The 21365-nt window shown below is 43.4% G+C and overlaps 1 pseudogene; it reads left to right on the top strand.

Annotated features, from left to right (window-relative positions):
• Positions 1-14152, top strand: LOC127420892 (C-type lectin domain family 4 member E-like; annotated as a pseudogene).
• Positions 14153-21365: the final 7213 nt, after the last annotated feature.

Here is a 21365-nt window from a genome sequence, read left to right as displayed (position 1 = left end):
ATGGACCTGATCTATGAAAATTCCAGTTACATAAATATGACAAGAACTGCTTCAGGTGACAAATGCTCTCATTACAAATGTAAGACAATTTACCATTAGTTACAAATCTAAAAGTTTTAATGGGGAAAAAAAAAATCATATTTAATATTATGATTTACCATGTGTGTACAACATACTGTATACTTTATATATGATGTAAAATAACGGTGTCCTGCAGTTAGCTCTATTTCGTGACATGACACTAATTTAGGAAACACACACGTCATACATGGTATGCATTTTGATGACAAAGAGTGTGAATGTTCCATGGAAAGGAGGAGGCGGGAGGCAGGTTGCTCTACTCACAGGTTAGGTTTCTTTAATGCCCACACTGCTCTCAACTTTTTCAATAATAACTTCTTCCGTGATAGAATTACAATCTCTGCAACTTAACTATAATAAACTTTTAGCTTCACAACCATAACTCTGGGGACCCAGTCTCTCTCTCCTCATCTGCTGGCGGTGTGGCTCTTTTATGCCGCTCTCCCCATGCACTGTAAGCAGAGACAGGTGTTAGGCATAATCTAGCTCAGGTGCAAGCGCCCTTACCACTTTCTCTCTCTCCAGAGAGACGCTTGACCACGCCCCCACTGCCACAAAGAGATGTTTGCAAATGCAGGCAAAAACAATAGAATGAAACATAACAAAATTATAGCAAAAATTCTTAAAATTCATACATTATCAAAAACAATTCTCAAGTAGCAGCTTTAGTAGATGTGCACATCCAAAATATAATAGCTTCTGTAATCTGCACCCAATCTGCAGACAGATGTTGAAGTTCTTTTAACAAATTTAACAAAAACAACAAACAAACAAGAAAAACATTGTAAATTCTAAAATGTCTGCAAATTTCCCTCTCAATGCACAATGCCATTGTGGCGGCGGGGGCGTGGTCAAGCATCTCTCCGGAGAGAGAAAGCGGTAAGGGCGCTTACACCTGAGCTAAATTATGTCTAACACCTGTCTCTAATTTCAGTGAGCACGGGGAGAGCAGCATAAATAGAGCGACACAACACTCAGTGCAGGGAGACGACAGAGCCGAGCAAAGATTTTTCTAGTAGTGAAAGTTTATTTATGAAAGCTGTGTGTGTTAGTGTCAGTTTAGTGGGTGAAGGTAAACTGTAAATTGGTGTCGCCAAGAGGGGAAAATAAAGCCTGACCTGAAGAAGGAAAAACTGCTCCTCGCCTCATCTTTTACAGCCATCCAATCGTTTTTCTGTCTTTAGCATGCTCAAATTGTCATTACAGTGTACACCAAAGATTACACCAAAAAGTACAGTTGGGTGGTGTTAGCTCAGTTAAACTGATTCTTTGCCCCACTTTCCTGTGGTTTAAAGTTCACTCGTCAGACTAGTATGAGGTGTTGATTCCTTTGGACGTGTTTAGCAAGTCAATGAGATCAAGAATTCTCACTTTATAAACATCTCTAATAGGGGATAGCTCACCCAAAAATGAAAATTATCTCATTTATTCACCCTCGTGCCATCCCAGATGTGTATGACTTTCTTTCTTCTGCAGAACACAAATAAAGATTTTTAGAAGCATTTCTCAGCTCTGTAGGTCCTTACAATGCAAGTGAATGGTGACCAAAACTTTGAATCTCCAAAAATCACATAAGGCAGCATAAAAGTAAGCCATAACACTTCAGTGGTTAAACCCATATCATCTGAGGTAATATGATAGGTGTGGGTGAGAAACAGATTCATATTTCAGTCTCTTTTCACTTTAAATCTCAACTTTTACTCCCTCATTCTTCTTCTTTTGCTTTTTGGCAATTCACATTCTTTGTGCATATCGCCACCTACTCATCAGGGCTGGTCAAAGGTGGAGATTTATAGTAGAAACTGATTAAACATTGATCTGTTTCTCACCCACAGCTATCATATTGCTTCAGATGACATGGATTAAACCACTGGAGTATTACTTTTATGCTGCATTTATGTACTTTTCTTAGCTTCAAAATGCTGGTCACCATTCACTAGCATTATGAGAACCCACAGAGCTGAGATATTCTTCTAAAAATCTTCTTTTGTGTTCTGCTGAAGAAAGAAAGTCATACAATTTTCATTTTTGGGTGAACTATCCCTACTGTACTTCTATCGAATTGTGACAGAAGCTATTAACATGGTTTACCAGTAATATAGTAGCAAGTTTGTTTGCATTTTTATTGTAGCTTTGAGGGTCTTGAGTGCCAATGTCATAGTCTTTCTTATGTGTCAGTGTTTTAGAGGATATCTTGTTCTGTAATGAGAAAGATCATAAACTTAACCTAACATAAGTCTTGAACAGGTCAGAAAACCTTCAACCAGGAAAGAAAGAAAGGTTCCTCTACATAAGTGGACTAAAGTTCTCCTGATAGTTCTCAGTGTCTCTGTTGTTTGTGCTCTCGGAGGCGTCTGTGCTCTGGGAATGTGTCTATCTCATGCTAAACGTAACTCTTCTTACTTCTCATACTCATGTTACATGTATACTTTACTCTGATGCCTGAATATAAGCATTTTACTGTTGCTTACAAGGTCCCACAATTATATTAGGTATCTATAACTACTATGTACTAACATTAAAATACTTAAAATACAGTCAATTTATTGAATAACTACATGTAGTAAAATTCTCACAAGTTTTACATTTGCTGCTACTGAGGTTGAGGTATGGGTATGGTAGGGTTTAGGATTTAGGGTAAGGTTAACAGTGTTAGTAGATATGTAATTGAATGTAGGTACTTTAAATTTAAGTACAATGCAACAACATGTATGTACATAAGTACATTGTATCAAATGCTTAAGTAGTAGTTAAAGACATATTATATAACGTGGGTCTGCTACAAATATGTGAGATTTTGTATACACATTCCTATTTTATTTCTTTTGCTTTTTTTAACAAATCAGATTTCAACAGATCAGTGTCTGATCAGTACCACAATGATACAGGTGAGAGGAACACAGCAAAGAAGCGACGAAATATTTGACTTCCAATATGTACAGTAAAGGAAACACACACATCAGATAAGGAAGTCAATAGAAAGGGAACATCTATGAATTCACAATGAAAAAGAAAGTTTCTCTTTTTGAAAGTATATTTATTTTGAATGAATAAGTAACTTCACTGTAGTACATCTGGGCCAATATCAATATATTGTTTTGTTTTTTGTTTTTAGCACAGAGAGCTAGTACTGCAGTAATATAACACGAGTATTAAAGGGGAGTGCTGTAGTATTAGAGTAGCATAATGTATTGCTGTAGAACTGAAGTAACATTGCTAAGTTTCAGAGTCTCTCTCGCCATCTCATGCTCCATGTGATTCTGTTTTGCCCTTTTGATGCAGATTATAAAGGACAGTTTGAGGCACTCCGCGTCCAATATGAGGAAACACTTAGAAAATTGAACAGATTAAATCGTAAGTGTCAAGTCTTAAGATTTGGACCTTGTGTTGATTTAAAACAAACACATACAGAGACCTTAAATACACCCTTTCAAGACAAGTCAGTCCACTCTCAGCCATCTTGTGAATGCTCCCGTGCAGCTATTTTTCATGGATACGACATAAAACTAGTTGAATGGGAAGACTGAAATCACCAAAATGGTCAAGATTGCGATCAAATATCATATTTCTAATCAGCAATAAAATGTGACAACAATAGTATTTAAACATTTTGCTTCTTTAGCTGAAATCACACAAAATAATAATAATTAAAAAAAAACATTTTCTACACCCATCATATTGGGAGTCCCAATAAAGCGCAACAGTCTGGTTCCTGAAGTAAAATTCTCATTCATTTTTTTCCGTAGAAGAATACATTTTTACTGTTAACTAATAAACCTTTAAAGACAGACGTACAGTGAGCTCCGAGGTTGTTCTTCGATGATATATGCTTGAAGCCAATAGTCAGTGTTATTTCAACTTTATTGTTTAATAATCGTGTTTAATAGAGTTCCTGAGGAACAACTACATAACCTGTGGTCCAGCAGAGAAAGATCCACCAATCAGAGAACTGGGGACAAGAAAGGCCAGCAAACAAGCACAGAAGTGACCACCCACTCCCATGATGCACTGTGAATGATGCAAACGAGTCAGTCTCCCTTCACCCTCAGACTACTTATATATTTGTATATATTGGAATATTTTGCAATAAATGTAAACTTGATTGGTTCTATACGTATAATCAACAACCTAAATTCAATAGTTTTATGTACTTCCATCATTTTATATTCAATTACATAATTCGCAATGCTTCGTGGGATTGTAGTTTGTGCCCTCATGAAAGATGTTAAGGACACAGTCTCGTACCTCTGTCTTTTTTTGCTTCAAAACAAAATTTGTAATGTTGCGATTCACCTCAGAGTTGGTTGGTTTGGTTCATGGCTTAGAATTCTTTTATGAAGGATTTTGTGAAAAGTCTGTGGAAGAAATACTGTCTCTGACACAAACACACAATTGTGGTATTCTACATTTAAGAGGGAAAGATAGTGATTAAATGAAAGATTGAATCATCACTACCTCTTTCCCATAAAGAGAGCACAGGCTGGAAGTGCTACTACTTTTCTACAGTCAAGATGAACTGGACGCAGAGTCGAGATTACTGTGTGACTCTAGGAGGACATCTAGTTATAATAAACAGCAAAGCAGTGCAGGTGAGTTTACCTTTTGTCATAACCTATAATAATACTACAATCCATCTGAGATCAGATCAGAATTTTCTGTGGTATAATTAATATCTGACGCAGCTCATAAAAAAGTTTAAAAAACAATTACGGCGGACTACGAGGCACAACTCGCTGACCTATACAGACCATAAATTAATACCAACTAAAGCATTAATAAGCCAAATAATCCATCTACATGCACTTCTACAAACAATTTGGGATGAATTCATAGACACTTAATCATTAATCTTATAGTTCGTAAATACCTTTAGTTTAAACATTGGCCACCAACATCTACTCAGGTATCTTACTTAAAACAAGACCTGTATTACACATAGATAACGTCATGGTTATCTATGTGTAGACATCGTGTTACATCGACACGGTGTAAGTGTCGATGTAGTGACACTAGGGGTCACTCTTGGGAGCCCAAGACACCTCTGGTCTTTGATAAAAGGCCAATGAAAATTGGCAAGTGGTATTTGCATGCCACTCCCCCGGACATACGGGTATAAAAGGAGCTGGTATGCAGCGTTGTGGCAGGAGGGACACAACATCTCGTTCCCTCCATCAGGGAACGGAGGTTACACAAGTAACCATGACGTTCCCTATCTGTCACTCACTCGACGTTGTGTCGATGTAGTGACACTAGGGGTCCCTATACGAAACGCCACAACTGGCTGAACTGTGTTACGTGAACTGGCGGTGTGTGGTGGGCAGACTACTGTGTGCCTCATAGCCAGCACACCAGGTCGACACGTAACTCCCCCCCCCAACATAGTTATGAGTGTCGAACGGCCCTCTGGGGACAAGTGGACTACCCAAAAGATAGAGACAGGCTAATCCAGTCATGGCCTCTTTTCCCCTTCTTTTTTTCCACTCCCTAAAAAAGAAGGGGGATTATCCGACTGGGCCGCCAGGTCTAGGCGGGGGGTGTCCCTCCCAAGGGGAAGACACCGCGGAGACTACACCTCGCCCAAAGAGGGGGGGGGATATTTAAGTGGAAAAATACATCACATGGTCTTTCCAATCATGTGGATAGTCTTCAAGGTAGATCCTACCCAATGGGGGAGGAGTTACTACAAACATGGAAACTGGGGCAGAGGGGCTGTGCCCTAGGAAGACGCAGTTTGCCAACAGGGAAATGAATTAGCAGAAGATATATATTGCATGGGGTTAGCCTTACAGGGAACCGCCACATGCGAAGCACCTACCCCAGAACAGGACTCTTAGTTAGCACGTGTACTGGGCCGGCAGTGAGTCTCTCCGAAAACTCGACTGCCACAGGGCTTGGAGGAAGTCAACCAGGGAACAAAGTTTGTGAACACTACTGGGAATTAATGGCGCACGTCTTCAGCTCAAAAGGAGGTGGAAGGCGCTATGTGCAAGCGATACACCCGGCCGGCTATCCCGGGCTTATCCGCTTGTATTGCGTGCCACTACCTGGGATGAAACCGGTTCCACCTGGAGGTTGTAGAACCTTGCAAAGGTGTTGGGTGTCACCCAACCTGCTGCTCTGCAAATGTCTGTTAGAGAGGCACCCCTGGCCAGGGCCCAGGAAGCCGCTGCACCCCTGGTAGAATGGGCTCATAGCCCTACTGGGGGGCGGCATGTCCTGGGCATGATATGCCACAGTTATGGCGTCAATGAGCCAGTGGACGATCCTCTGCTTGGAGACAGCGCTTCCTTTCTGCTGTGCACCAAAGCAGACAAAGAGCTTCTCAGAGATCCTAAAGCTCTGCGTGCGATCCAAATAGATGCATAAAGCACGCACCAGACACAGCAATGACAGGACTGGGTCTGCCTCCTCCTGGGGCAGCGCTTGCAGGTTCACCACCTGGTCCCTAAAAGGGGTCATGGGAACCTTGGGCACATAGCCCAGTCGGGGTCTCAGGATCATGTGAGAGTAGCCCGGACTGAACTCCAGGCACGTTTTGCTGACAGAGAACACTTGCAGGCCTCCTACCCTCTTGATGGAAGTGAGCGCAGTCAGGAGGGCAGCCTTCAAGGAGAGTGCCTTAAGCTCGGCTGACTGCAAAGGCTTAAAGGGGGCTCTCTGTAGACCCTGAAGAACTACAGAGAGGTCCGATGAGGGAACGAGGCGCGGTCTGGGAGGATTCAGCATCCTGGCGCCTCTTAGGAACCTGATGATCAGGTCGTGCTTCCCTAAGGACTTACCGTCGACTGTGTCATGGTGTGCTGCTATGGTGACAACGTACACCTTCAAGGTGGAAGGGGACAGCCTCCCTTCCAACCTCTCCTGCAGGAAGGAAAGCACTGATCCGACTGCGCATCTCTGGGGGTCTTCCCATCGGGAAGAACACCACTTAGCGAACAGACGCCACTTAAAGGCATATAGGTGCCTCGTAGACGGGGCCCTAGCCTGAGTGATCATGTCTACCACCGCAGGATTCTTGGGAGGCGAACAGGTGCACCTGTCCGAATTGACTCCAAATCAGCTGGACCACCTGAGAGTGGAGTCTCCACTCTCCCCTGAGGGTAACCTGTCGTGACAGCGTGTCCACTGTAATGTTGAGATAACCCGGGATGTGAGTGGCTCGCAGCAACTTGAAGTGCTGCTGACTCCAGAGGAGGAGACGGCGGGCGAGTTGTGGCATACAACAAGAGCACAGACCGCCTTGGCGGTTGACATATGCTACCATTGCCGTGTTGTCTGTCTGAACTAACACGTGCTTGCCCTGGATCAATGGCCGAAACCTCCACAGGGCGAGCAGAATTGCCAACAGCTTGAGGCAGTTGATGTGCCAATGCAGTCGTGGGCCCGTCCACAAGCCGGCGGCTGCGTGCCCGTTGCAAACAGTGCCCCAGCCCATTTTGGAGGTATCCTTCGTGACCACGACGTGCCTGGAGGCTAGTTCTAGGGGAACACCTGCCCGTAGAAATGAGACGTCGGTCCAAGGGCTGAAAAGACCCAGGAGCCTCCTCCTTTCAGTGGAACCGCTGTTTTCTGTTTGAATGCCTTCAAACAGGCCAACACCGACTGGGGGCGCTTGTTTGTGAGGCGCGCTGTCAAAGAGACTGAGTCCAACTCCAAACTGAGAAAAGAGATGCTCTGAACCGGGAGGAGCTTGCTCTTTTCCCAGTTGACCCGAAGCCCTAGTAGGCTGAGGTGTGAGAGCACCAAGTCTCTGTGTGCGCACAACATGTCCCGAGAGTGAGCTAAGATTAGCCAGTCGTCGAGATAGTTGAGAATGTGAATGCCCACCTCCCTTAGCGGGGCAAGGGCTGCCTCTGCGACCATTGTGAAGATGTGAGGAGACAGGGACAGGCCGAAAGGGAGGACCTTGTACTGATATGCCTGACCCTCAAATGCAAACCACAGGAAGGGTCTGTTTTGAGGAAGGATCGAGACGTGGAAGTACGCGTCCTTCAGGTCTACCGCCGCGAACCAATGTTGATGCTGGACGCTCGCCAGAATGCGTTTTTGCGTCCGCATCTTGAACAGGAGTCTGTGTAAAGCCCGGTTCAGTACTCGCAGGTCCAAGATTGGCCGCAACCCACCGCATTTTTTCGGTACGATGAAGTACGGGCTGTAAAACCCCTTCTTCATCTCGGCCGGAGGGACAGGTTCTATCGCGCCCTTCCATAGGAAGGTAGCGATCTCCAAGTGCAAGGTAGCAGCGTTTTCGTCCTTCATCAAGGTGAAGTGGACACCGCTGAACCTGGGCGGACGCCTGGCGAACTGAATCGCATAGCCGAGTTGGACGGTCCGGACCAGCCATTGCAACGGATTGGAAAGCGCAAGCCACGCGTCCAAGTTCCGCGCAAGGGGGACCAAAGGGACAACGTCGTCAGATGTACCGGCAGGTGGGGCCTCACAGTGGGGCGGAGCTCGAGGTGCCACCCCATATCGTGGCCGTGCTGAGTCTAGGGACATCGAAGCACTTACCTGGCTCCTTGTGACCACCCCCGGAACAGCCTGGGACAGGGGAGGAAGGGGCCTGTCCTTGTGACCCGTGGAGACTGTCACATCGTGGGTGATTTGTGCCAAAGCTGGGCACTCAGGGCGCCTCTGGAGCGCCAAACCTGCCAAATAGAGTGGTGGACGGTGCTCGTGATGACGGCCGTGCACACCGGATATGTGACCCAGGGAACAAGGAAACCGCTCTTGCTGAACTCTTGAGTACTGCAGCCACTTGGGCATGCAGCGCAATTAAATGCAAAGTTAACAAAAAGATGGAGAGGTCTGCTTACCAGCTCCAGAGCAGTGGGTTTCATCATCCCTGGGTCCGTCAGGAAGCCTCCGTCTACTGCTCCACCATCAAGAACTGCTGGGCAAAGTCCTTGACAGTGTCGCTGAATAGGCCAGCCTGGGAGATGGGGGCAACAAGGAACCGTGTCCTGTCGGCCTCATCCATCTCGACCAGGTTGAGCCAAAGGTGGCACTCCTGGACCTCTAATGTGGACATCGTCTGCCCGAGAGACCGTGCCGTGACCTCCGTCACTCGGAGAGCGAGGTCAGTCGCCGAGCGCAGTTCCTGCATCAATCCCGGGGTGGAACCACCCTCGTGCAGTTTCTTTAGCGCCTTGGCGGACTTGCAGGAGAGCCATTACATGCAGGGCGGAGGCGGCTTGTCCAGCGGCACCGTAGGCCTTGGCCGTCAGAGACGACGTAAACCTACAGGCCTTGGACGGGGGCTTTGGTTACCCACGCCAGGTGGCGTCGCTGTGTGGGCATAGGTGCACCGCGAGCGCCTTTATCCACTGGGGGGTTACCGAATAGCCCTTGGCCACCCCACCATCGAGGGTAGTGAGGGCAGGGAAGCTGAAAAGATCGGGACCAGGCAGTAAAAAAGTGCCTCCATGCACTTCCGGGAAGAAAGAAACGGGGCGGGGCGTGGATTTGAGCGGCGTCGCGAGCCCAGGAACCAATCATCGAGCCGCGAGGGTTCAGGGAAGAGCCGAGGGTTCCACTCTAGCTGATGCTCGCGACTGCCTGGGAAAGCATGTCGTCCTCTCCGCGTCAGCCTGTGACTGGGCAATCGTCCCCGAAGGAAGGAGCCCAGCTTAGGCTTCCGCATCCGACTGGACGAGCCCGCTCTCCAATGCTGTGCTCGAGAGCTCATCACTTTCGCGGGTTCCGAATAAGAGGTCGAACTCGCCGTGAGACAAGCCGGCAGACTCATCCGGATGCCCGATCGGGGCAGACGAGCGTGCTGGGGAATGGGAGATCCGCGGGGGGATACCCGGCAGAGGCGGTCCCATTGGGGTCCCCAAATCGCCCCCAGCGCTAGCCGCACTGGCCTCATACCCGTGGGTAAAAGGACCGAGGCGGGGAGCCTCTGGGGTGGCTTGCTTTCTAACGAAGGCGAGCCGCAACCGCATCATTGCCATGGACATGTCCTCGCAATGAATACATGACCATCCATGAATGCTGTCTCCGCGTGAGCAGTGCCCAGACATGAAAGACAGTGATCGTGACCGTCAGAAGGTGAGAGATAATGAGCGCAACCAGGAATAACACACAATTGGAAAGGCATCTTTAAAAAGACGCGAAGACGTTCCATGTGTGCCGCTCTTTTAGAGAAATATACTCTTTTAGAGAAATATACTCTTATTTCTGCTGAAGCACCCAGGGGCATTCTCTGCAGTGCACCAGTGCAGAGGATGGAGAAGCCGCTGAAATGCGCCATCAGATCCAGCAGAGGTGAATGTACAGTCGTGGGAATTCAGCTCAGTGAGAAAATCTTCCGAAGAGAAAATCTGAATGAGTGGTTGCATACCAGCTCCTTTTTATACCCGTATGTCCGGGGGAGTGGCATGCAAATACCACTCGCCAATTTTCATTGGCCTTTTATCAAAGACCAGAGGTGTCGCGGGCTCCCAAGACTGACCCCTAGTGTCACTATATCGACACAACTTCGAGTGAGTGACAGATAGGGAACTAATATTAGTGTTGTATTCATGCTGTTTAGCCAGAGATGAACTGGCTCTCCCGAGGTTATTATCTACATCTTATCGAGTGTTGTGTTCCTTGCCACAGATGCCTTTGTCTTGCTCACTGGGGGTCTAAAGACTGTTATTTTTAAGGCATGATTTTTTATTATCGTTATTCACTATAATCGCACAATGAGGACTTCAACAGCATGTTTTTTTACAGCATCGTTTTCTGTAAAGCTGCTTTGAATAGGTGTGCTGTGAAAGGTGCTATGCAAATATGACTTGACTTTACAATAGGAACATGTATTAAGAGAGTGAATAGTGTACATTTTGAGGTCATGTTGGCTCTAGATATTACTATTATTATTTTTTGCTCTGCACCATTCATAGCGGATCGCATCACGGAGTTAATGGGGAAAACGAGAGGAGGTGGAACATGCTTTTACATCAATGAAAGTTGGTGTACAGATTTAACAATGATAAAGAAGATGTGCTGTCCTAATTTGGAAATGCTCTTTATTAACTGTAAGCCTTTCTACTTGCTGCGGGAGTTTTCTACGTTTATTCTGGTGAGTGTGTATATCGCGCCAAACGCGTGTTTGAACACAGCGCTGCAACAGCTGGCTGAACAAATCACAGACACGGAACAACAATACCCGGACTCAGTTATTATTGTTCTTGGGGATTTTAACAAAGCAAATCTCACACGTGAACTGCCCAAATACAGACAGCACATTACATGCCCAACCAGAGACAGAAATATACTGGATCATTGTTACACAACAAAAAAGGATGCATATCGCTCTGTTCCTAGAGCAGCTTTGGGACTCACTGATCACTCTCTGGTTCATCTTCTTCCAACCTACAGGCAGAAATTAAAATCTGCTAAACCTGTATTAAGGACTGTAAAGAGATGGACCAACAAAGCAGAGCTGGAACTACAAGCCTGCTTTGACTGCACTGATTGGAGTGTTTTTGAGGCTGCAGACACCAATCTGGATGAGCTCACAGATGCAGTTACATCATATATCAGTTTTTGTGAGGATATGTGTATTCCTACTAGGACTTATTTAACATTTAACAATGACAAACCATGGTTTACAGCGGAACTCAGGCAGCTTCGTCAGGCCAAAGAGGATGCTTACAGAGTTGGGGATAAAGTCTTGTACAATCAGGCCAGGAACACACTGAATAAGGGAATCAGAGTGGCTAAAAGAAGATACTCTGAGAAGCTGAAAAACAAGTTTTCAGCTAACAACCCTGCATCAGTGTGGAGTGGCTTGAAACAACTTACTAATTACAGGACTCCTGCCCCCAACCCTGTGGTGGACCAACAACTGGCTGACGTCCTGAATGTGTTCTACTGTAGATTTAAAAGGCCCAATCTCACACCCCACACCCACTCTGACATTCACTTCACACAAACACCAACACCTCCTGCAACTCCCCTCCTCCTCCCTCCTGCTACTCAACCTGCACTTAAGATCTGTTAAGATGATGTGAGCCGTGTCTTTTGACAAAAATGATAAGGAAAGCACAGGGCCCAGATGGTATTGCACCTGCATGTCTTAGATCCTGTGCTAACCAGCTGGCCCCCATCTTCACACAGATCTGTCACCCTGAAGTCTGTGGTCATGAAATCATTTAAGAGACTGGTGTTGGCCCACCTGAAGAACATCACTGGACCCTTTCTAGATCCCCTTCAATTTGCTTATCGAGCAAACAGCTCTGTGGATGATGCAGTCAACATGGGATTGCATCATATCCTGCAACATCTGGACAGACCAAGGACATATGCAAGGATCCTTTTTATGGACTTCAGTTCAGCTTTCAACACCATCATCCCAGCTATTCTCCGGAATAAATTACACCAACTCTTTGTTCCCATGTCTATCTGTCAGTGGATACCAGCTTTCTGACGGACAGGCAGCAGCTTATGAGACAGGGGAAACTCACTTCCAGCACCTGTACATTCAGCACTGGTGCCCCCCAGGGATGTGTGCTCTCCCCACTACTCTTCTCCCTCTACACCAATGACTGCATCGCCAAGGACCCCTCTGTCAAGCTCCTGAAGTTTGCGGATGACACCACTGTCATCGGCCTCATCTTAGATGACAATGAGTCTGCATACAGAAGAGAAGTTAAACAGCTGGCTGTCTGGTGCAGTCAAAACAACCTTGAGCTGAACATGCTCAAAACAGCGGAGATGATTGTGGACTTTAGGAGGAACACTCCAACACTGACCCCCCTCACCATTCTAAACAGAACTGTGGCAGCAGTGGAGTCATTCAGGTTCCTGGGCACTACCATCTCACAGGACCTGAAGTGGGAGACCCACATTGACTCCATTGTGAAAAAGACCCAGCAGAGGTTGTACTTCATTCGCCAGCTGAGGAAATTCAACCTGCCTCAGGCGCTGCTGATACAGTTCTACTCAGCAGTCATTGAGTCTGTCCTCTGCACTTCAATAACTGTCTGGTTTGGTTCAGCTACGAAATCAGACATCAGAAGACTACAAAGGACAGTTCGGACTGCTGAGAGGATTATTGGTTGCCCCCTGCCCCCCTTCAAGAACTATACACTTCCAGAGTGAGGAAAAAGGCTGGAAAAATCACTCTGGACCCCACTCACCCTGCCCACTACCTTTTTGAACTGTTGCCTTCTGGCTGATGCTTCAGAACTCTGAGCACCAGAACCATCAGGAACAGGAACAGTTTTTTTCCCTCAGGCTATCCATCTCATGAACAGTTAAATTGCCCCGCTGAGCAATAACTTTGTGCAATACACAGTTTAGTCTTTCTTATATTTATCCAACACATCCAACCTCTTCTGCCATTTCATTCCTCTGGAAAAAAAAAAAAATTTACATAACAGATTTGTATTTACACTGTACATAACAGATTGTATTAGATTTGCACTACCCATGTGTATGTATGTATGTATGTGTGTGTCTGTACATATGTGTATAATTAGTTTTAATTTTTTATTTTAGAGTCTTGCTGCTGTTTTTGTATTGTTTTTGTATTGTTGTATACTGGAAGCTCCTGTCACCAAGACAAATTCCTGGCAATAAAACTCATTCTGATTCTGATTCTGATTATATTTATTACATAAAATCTCACTAAATGTATGACAGTAAAATTGTAATGTATTTCTCTGTTAGGATTTTCTTGTGTCTGAAGTTAAAGAGACTCACTGGATTGGTCTTAATGATCTGGAAACTGAGGGACACTGGGTCTGGGTGAATAACCAGCCACTCAATGATTCAATAGAGTAAGATCTACATAAATTATACTTGAGAATATAATCCATGCCTGAAAAAATACTAACCAATATAATAAGGTTGCATAGTATGCTGCTCAAGCAGGTATTTCTTTTTGTCATGTGTGTGCAGATTCTGGATAAAATAAGAGAATGGAGTCAGAGAACCAAATAACTGGACAAAAGATTATCTGGCCATTGAGGACTGTGCTAGTCTGGGGCACTCACATGGAGATACTGATTTCTGGACTGATGCTTTCTGTTTTCAAAAGAAAAGATTTGTGTGTGAAGCTCCTGCCTCTGTTTAATTCCTCACATCTTACAAGTATCATTAATTATTTCTACAAAAGCAGAAGTTCCTGTACATGATCAATTCCTTTTCATTTCTTTCTTTCTGTAGGTGCTACTGGTTGTTTAAATCAGTTTTACTATCAGAAATAATCAATAATTAATTGTTATTAATTATGGAATAATCAAATAACAATTAAATAATTAAATAGTAATCAAATAGAATTTAACTCATTAAACTCTATTCTCAGGGCACCACTCTTTTAAAAGAGAAAAATGATAGCAAGTTACTGATTGAGTCTCATAAAACAAAATCTACCCTGTAGGTTGAGTATCGTAATTGTTAATACAAATAATCAAAAAGGGGAAAAACTAGTTAAATTATTGATATACAAATCTAATAGTAATCTAGTTACAGTTAGTTTATAACACCAATAAAATAATAGTACTCTGAGGTAACTTGGGATTTCTTCACGTGGCAGAGGTTGGCTTCAACACAATATTCAAACAAAAACAAACAGGAGTACTTATTATAATATAACAAGATTTATTATAAATCAAGCAGTAGTGAACACAGCCAATACTATCCGAATATAATCCAAATAAAATAAAATCAAGGAAATCCTAAACTAACAGTGGAGCTATATGCTAGTGTGTGTATGTGTGTGTGTGTGTGTGTGTGTGTGTGTGTGTGTGTGTGTGTCCAGATGTGGTAACAAAGGAATCAAAATGGAGGATCAGGTTCAAAATGGAGGGTTAAATCCAAAATGGAGCTGATACCACGTGCGGGTGGAAATGAGCGGACACACAAAGGAACTGACGAAACAGGGGGGAGAATTTGGTTCACCAGCCTGAGTCGAACACAAACCGCGGTGCCGCTCACTCAATGAATATCAGTGAGAGAGAGAGAATGAGAGCGAGAGAGAGAAAAGTGCATGCAGTTTAGTTAAGGGTAACCGCTTGTAACAGCGGGAATGAATTACTAGATCAAATCATTCAACAAAACAAACGTAACCCCAAAAGAATCTAAAACAAATCTCCCAACTCGAAGCAGCGAGCAGAGTTTAACATACAAATATACTCAAAACATCAGCATTTAGAATCAAAAATACGATTTAGTTTCACAAGAAAAATCACAGTTTCTAAACTAAATCTGCCCAGATATCAAGCCTTACTTGGGAAATCCTGTGTGATTTCAGTAGGGTTGTCCATTGGAATTCCTGTTGCATTGAGCGGTCAGGAGAAACGATCTGGATGGTTCCTTGTCTTACGCTCGTCAGCGAAAAGACGCGTCTTTGCTTTATTCTTCGGATCCAGTGATGGAGAAGAATGCAGAAAGTAGTCAACGTTGAATGAAAAAGCGGGAGAAGGGAAACTGGTCGCCTTTCCGTTTTTCAAAATAAATTCACTGTTGCTTTACAGTGAAACTGAACCGGTTGATATAAGTATACTATAAGACTTGAACAAAGCTAAGTTAATCTTACTCTACCGTGGCCAAATGGTGAGGTTAGAAAAACGTGGTCTCTTTGTTCTCAGTCCAAACGGAGGGAAAACTCCTTCATTACGTGCACAGTACAGATGTCCCTTAACAGCCAGGCAGAGCTTAGCACAGAGAGGCCGAACTTCATCTGTTCGCTGGTTTTGTTGACAAGATGACGTCATCGGTCATAGGCTGCTCGATCAGTGGCGTTTGAGATTGGGTCCATGGGCGGGACTTCGCATCCAGTTGTGAATTTGTGAAGGATCCTGGGAAACTGAGTTCAATGTCTCTCCTTTGATCGTAGAACAAAGGGCCATGCGGTCTCTGCTGCCATTTTAAGTGGGCCAAGGCCCTACACTTCTAACACATGAATGTCACCAACAATGAAATATCTAACCCAGCAGCGGTTCTAGCTTGTATGGGGCCCTGCATACAGGGGTTAATGATTGTAAATGAGAACACCCCCAAAGTTGTTGATCGGGGGGTGGGGGGATGCCATGCCTCGTGCTGCCCCCCCATGCCAAAAATTCACCACTGATCTAACCAAATAACAAATTTCATTTTGTAGATTGTATATGGTTTGTGAATTTTAAAAGTAAAGATTGTTGGGGGGCCTGGGTAGTTCAGCGAGTAAAGACGCTGACTACCACCCCTGGAGTCATGAGTTTGAATCCAGGGCATGCTGAGAGATTCCAGCCAGGACTCCTAAGCAACCAAATTGACCTGGTTGCTAGGGAAGGTAGAGTCACATGGGGTAACCGCCTCGTGGTTGCGATTAGGGATTCTCACTCTCAATGGGGTGCGTGGTAAGTTGTGCATGGATCGCGGTGGGTAGCATGAGCCTCCACATGTGGAGTCTCCATGGTGTCATGCACAGTGAGCCACGTGATAAGATGCACGGATTGACGGTCTCAGAAGCAGAGGCAACTGACACTTGTCCTCCACCATCCGGATTGAGGGGAGTAACCACGCCTCCATGAGGACCAACTAATTAGTGGGAATTGGGCATTCCAAATTAGGAGAAAAGGGGATCAAATTTATTTAAAAAAGAGTAAAGATTGTTTTAGGTATGTTGAACTATGTTTAGGTCCACACTGAAAATCTGGGATTCAAAATCTAATTGAATCTAATTTTTAATTTTTAACCTGAAATTCACCCGTCGGGATCCTTCCGACGGGTGAATATCCGCAAAGCCGCGGGCCCAGACGGCATTCTGGGCCGCGTCATCAGAGCATGCGCGAACCAGCTGGCTGGTGTTTTTACAGACATTTTCAACTTTTCCCTCTCTTTGTCTGTAGTCCCCACATGCTTTAAAACATCCACTATTGTGCCTGTTCCAAAGCAATCAAAAATAATTTGCTTAAATGACTGGCGTCCTGTTGCTCTGACCCCCATCATCAGCAAATGCTTTGAGAGACTAATCAGAGATTACATCTGCTCTGTGCTGCCTCTCTCTCTTGACCCATTGCAGTTTGCTTACCGCAACAACCGCTCCACTGATGATGCCATTGCATCTACAATTCACACCGCTCTCTCCCACCTGGAAAAAAAGAACACTTATGTGAGAATGCTGTTTGTAGACTACAGCTCAGCATTCAACACCATAGTGCCCTCCAAGCTAGATGAGAAACTTCGGGCTCTGCGCTTAAACAGCTCGCTGTGCAGCTGGATCCTGGACTTCCTGTCAAACAGACGCCAGGTGGTTAGAATAGGCGCAACATCTCCTCATCACTGACCCTCAACACTGGAGCCCCACAGGGCTGTGTTCTCAGCCCACTCTTGTATTCCCTGTACACACATAACTGTGTGACCAATTTTTTTGTTTAAATACTAACGGAACTAAAGGATTTTCATGACTGTTTTGTTAACTGTTCCCGAATGTGAATTCCACTGGTAATGTGGACGAATGACTGACTGGACAAATTATGCTTATGAGCCAGTTCCTTTGAATCTACAGTGCAAAACATACAGCACGACCAGTGCAGTCTGAATCACAAACAAATTACTCTTAACAGCCAGTTCCTTTGAATTCACAGTGCAAAACATACAGCTCGTCCAGTTCAGTCTGAATCACGAACAAATGACTCTCTTGAGCCGGTTCTTTTGAATTCACAGTGCAAATGTGTAGGAAACAGAATGTGTGAGCTAGGAATTAATTTAAACTGTCCTTATTCTAAATCATTATTATGTAAGGAAATTTAAAATGGAATTTGTCGCGTTCGACAACCATTATAAGAAAGATAAATGACAAATAACTAGATTATTTGTCTGAATAAAATTCTCCACTATTAAAATCGTAATACAACATCTCGTTGTATCCACTCACAATTTCTATTGTAAGGAATTAGATTTAATAAGGGAATTATGATTAATTCACTAATTGGAGTAATATTATTCTCATGGCTTATTGAAAAAAACATCACACATGTTTAGGTATAGCTTTGAAGTGAAATCTTTTAAAAACAGGGATGAGATTATTTATCAAAATATACCACAGTCAAATTATCTTTGAATACAAACAAATTTTATTGCTGTTTTAACATAAAACTAATCTAACATATACAACATGAAACAGGTTGGTGAGTAGTGACAGAATGTGAAATAAACAATCAATACAGAGAAAATGAACTTTATGGAGTCAGTAGACAAAGCCTTAAGAACAATTTATCCTTCTTTGAGTCTAAATCGATTTGCAATCGGATTACACCAGCACATTGAGCAAAAGTCTGGAGATGTACTTGTGTGTCATTGCGTTTCCTTGCGTTTCCTTGTGTTGCATGGTTCTCTGGCATTTGAAGAAAGTTAATTCCGTCTATGTCTTTGACTCTGTTATGATCACGGATAATTATTGTCTGGATACATGATGATGTGGGCTTTGAAGCGAGGCCTTCTGCAAGGAAGTCTCGTGACTCCCGTTGGGTGTGTGAACCGTAGAGCAGAGAGTGAGAGGCTTCCTCGGGACTTTGGGTCCCGAGGTTCCTTGGACTCTACATGGCACGGAGGAGTGAAAAGCAAGAGAGCAGACCAAGAGAAGAGAACCAACGAGCCAGTTCCAAGAGACGAGTTCTAAGAGGGAGTTCCAAGAGAGAATTCTTCCTTGGTAGGAAAGTTTTGAACTGAAATTGGCCACACCCCAAAGGTGTCCTGAGTCAATCAGAAGTGGCTTTTCAGAGTCACATGGTCGACTGGTCTGTCCTTTTCAAAGTTGATTTACAATCCTTCGTGTGAAGGATTCTTACAACTTCCATCTCAAAATAGTGCATGTTTAATCGTGAACTTTTATATCTTGAAAACGGTGCAAGAGACATGACATTCATTGTCATCAACATTCTCTACGTAAACAAGCAAGCATTTACATACTAAATATGACATTCTTTCATGAATAGTATATGTGTCAGTAACAAAACATGAAAATCTCTGATTCCAAATCATACTGGTTAATTCATTGGTTTAACAACATGGATAATACATTACACGTTATGAGAAACCTGATTGTCGGGGTATATTATCAGGTTAAGCCTTGAATAGTTACCATTCTTAGGAATGAGAAGAATAATACAAGATTAAAGATTATAATCATTGATTTGTCAGTTATAAGTGATTACAGATCACTACACATATTTTAAAAGGTACATCAGGCTATAATCATTAATTTGTCAGTTATAAAAGTAATCACAGGTCAAAGTAATTTTCAGAATTATCTAGCAAGGCTAGGTGTGGTGTATATTTTGGGTACAAATGCATCTTGTATATTTTATAGGGTTAACTCAACAAAGTACTGTGACTTTGTGTGAAATGTTCCTGGATTAAGATGAAATGTCCTAGTATTAGAATTGTGCAGACCTGAGGGTCTTTACAAGGAAACCTTTCAAAGAAAACCAGCTTTAGCTCTGTGTGGAAGTTCAGAAGGTCATGCTGTGGGGCCTCTCTGACCAATTACCTTTTTTGCTTTAAATTATGGGCTTTTTATTTTATTTTTGGGCATATCATTTTTTTATCTGTGCTTATTATTTTTTGATTCTCGCTAATTATTTTGATTCACGCTTATTATTTTTGGATCCGTGACCACAATAGTTTTGGCAGGATTCTGATCCCATAGATCTCTGCCAAAATAATCAACATAAATCAAAGAAACATTTTAAACGTTTCCCAGTCTGAATGAATGACTACTCTTGAATAAGAATATACCAAACTATCAAACTGTAAATGGGGGGGGGGGGGGCTTACATAAACTTATCATTTTACTAGTTCCACACAAAATATACAGCACATCCAGTGTAGTCAGAATCCTGACTCTTATGGTTCTTTTGAAGATAAAGTGTGAAGCATACAGTGTGACAACTGTAGTCCATTACCTGAATGAATGACTGTTATGAGCTGGTTCTTTTGAATTTACAGCACACAACATACAGCACATCCAATGTCTGAATGCCAAAGTCTGAATCCCGAACTAATGATTCTGAGTCAGTTCTTTTGAAACTACAGCGTGAAACATAAAATGTGACCAGTGTAGCCCGATTTTCGAACTAATGACTCTAATTGTCAGTTCTTTTGATTCTACACCACAAAACATACAGCAACATTTACCTACAGAAAAAAATACATTTGATCAGTGGGTTCTTTTCAGTGATTAAAAAAAGTATGGAACCGAAGTTGTTCATTTCATCATGTCCGACTCAAATGAACAAAGAACTGTTTTTTTAATTAAGGCTTATGAGACCTAAATAAGAGTAATTACTGGAGGGTTATTGATATGTAAGGGAATAAGGGAAATCGTTTAATATACTAATCAAATGAATGCAGAAAGTAATGATAGTTAGTCAATATAAAATATGTAACCATATGAAGTGATTACAGTGTGTGTTATGCATATAAAATGAAATAGTCATGCTTTTGCCATCACTGAAGCAAGTTGGTGTCAAGTGTGACCAGCTAGAAGGGATATGGCGAAGATGAAACTAAGGAGGCATAAGATGATTTCATTGGATGAAGAGGCCATCACTCAAAGAGATAAGGGGGAACAGAAACTGTATAAAAAATGCATGATTCTGAAGTGTAATTTTAGATGCTCCATGCAACACCTTAGCTTTGTTACTCTGTAATAAAAGTCTATTTTTGGAATCTGAACTTTGAGCCTCCGAGAAATCTCCTGAGCTTCGATTGCTGTTTTGGGGAATCTGCCATGACACCTCACCCCTAGTTTAGTCCTCATCACAGGGCTGTAGCTAGTGGGGTTAAAGGTGGTAATAATTCTAGGTGCCCACAGGTCCAGGAGGGCCCCACATCAAATTCCAAACTGTATCTTTTTATAGAAAAGGGGCCCAGAGCCCTAAATACTTTACTACGGCCCTGCCTCATCATGTTGATTGTCTTCACCTGCTCCTCATATGCTTTGTCTGTATATATTGTGTTCCCTTTGTGTTTTGTCAGACCGTTGCATTTTCATGTCTGTCGATCGGTGTTCTGTTTCTACTCCAGTCTGATTTATTATCTTGTTTTTCAGTTGTCAGCTTGTTATCGTGTTTCTTTTAGTTTTCTCCATCGTGAGAGTTTTGTATTTGCTGTGTTTATTTTGTTAATAAAGATTTATTTTTTGCATTCCTGCAATGCATTTGTTTATTTTTTCATTTGAATCCCCTTCACCTACTCGTCATCAAGATCCTGCTGCCCAGCCTCTCTTTGATCTCTGTCAGGGAAACCATTTGGTGAGGGAGTATTCACTGGAATTTCTAGCATTGGCCTCTGGCTTGGGC

Source organism: Myxocyprinus asiaticus, chromosome 30, assembly GCF_019703515.2.
Source record: "Myxocyprinus asiaticus isolate MX2 ecotype Aquarium Trade chromosome 30, UBuf_Myxa_2, whole genome shotgun sequence".
NCBI lineage: Eukaryota > Metazoa > Chordata > Actinopteri > Cypriniformes > Catostomidae > Myxocyprinus > Myxocyprinus asiaticus.
This window is presented reverse-complemented; position numbering and strand designations above follow the sequence as displayed.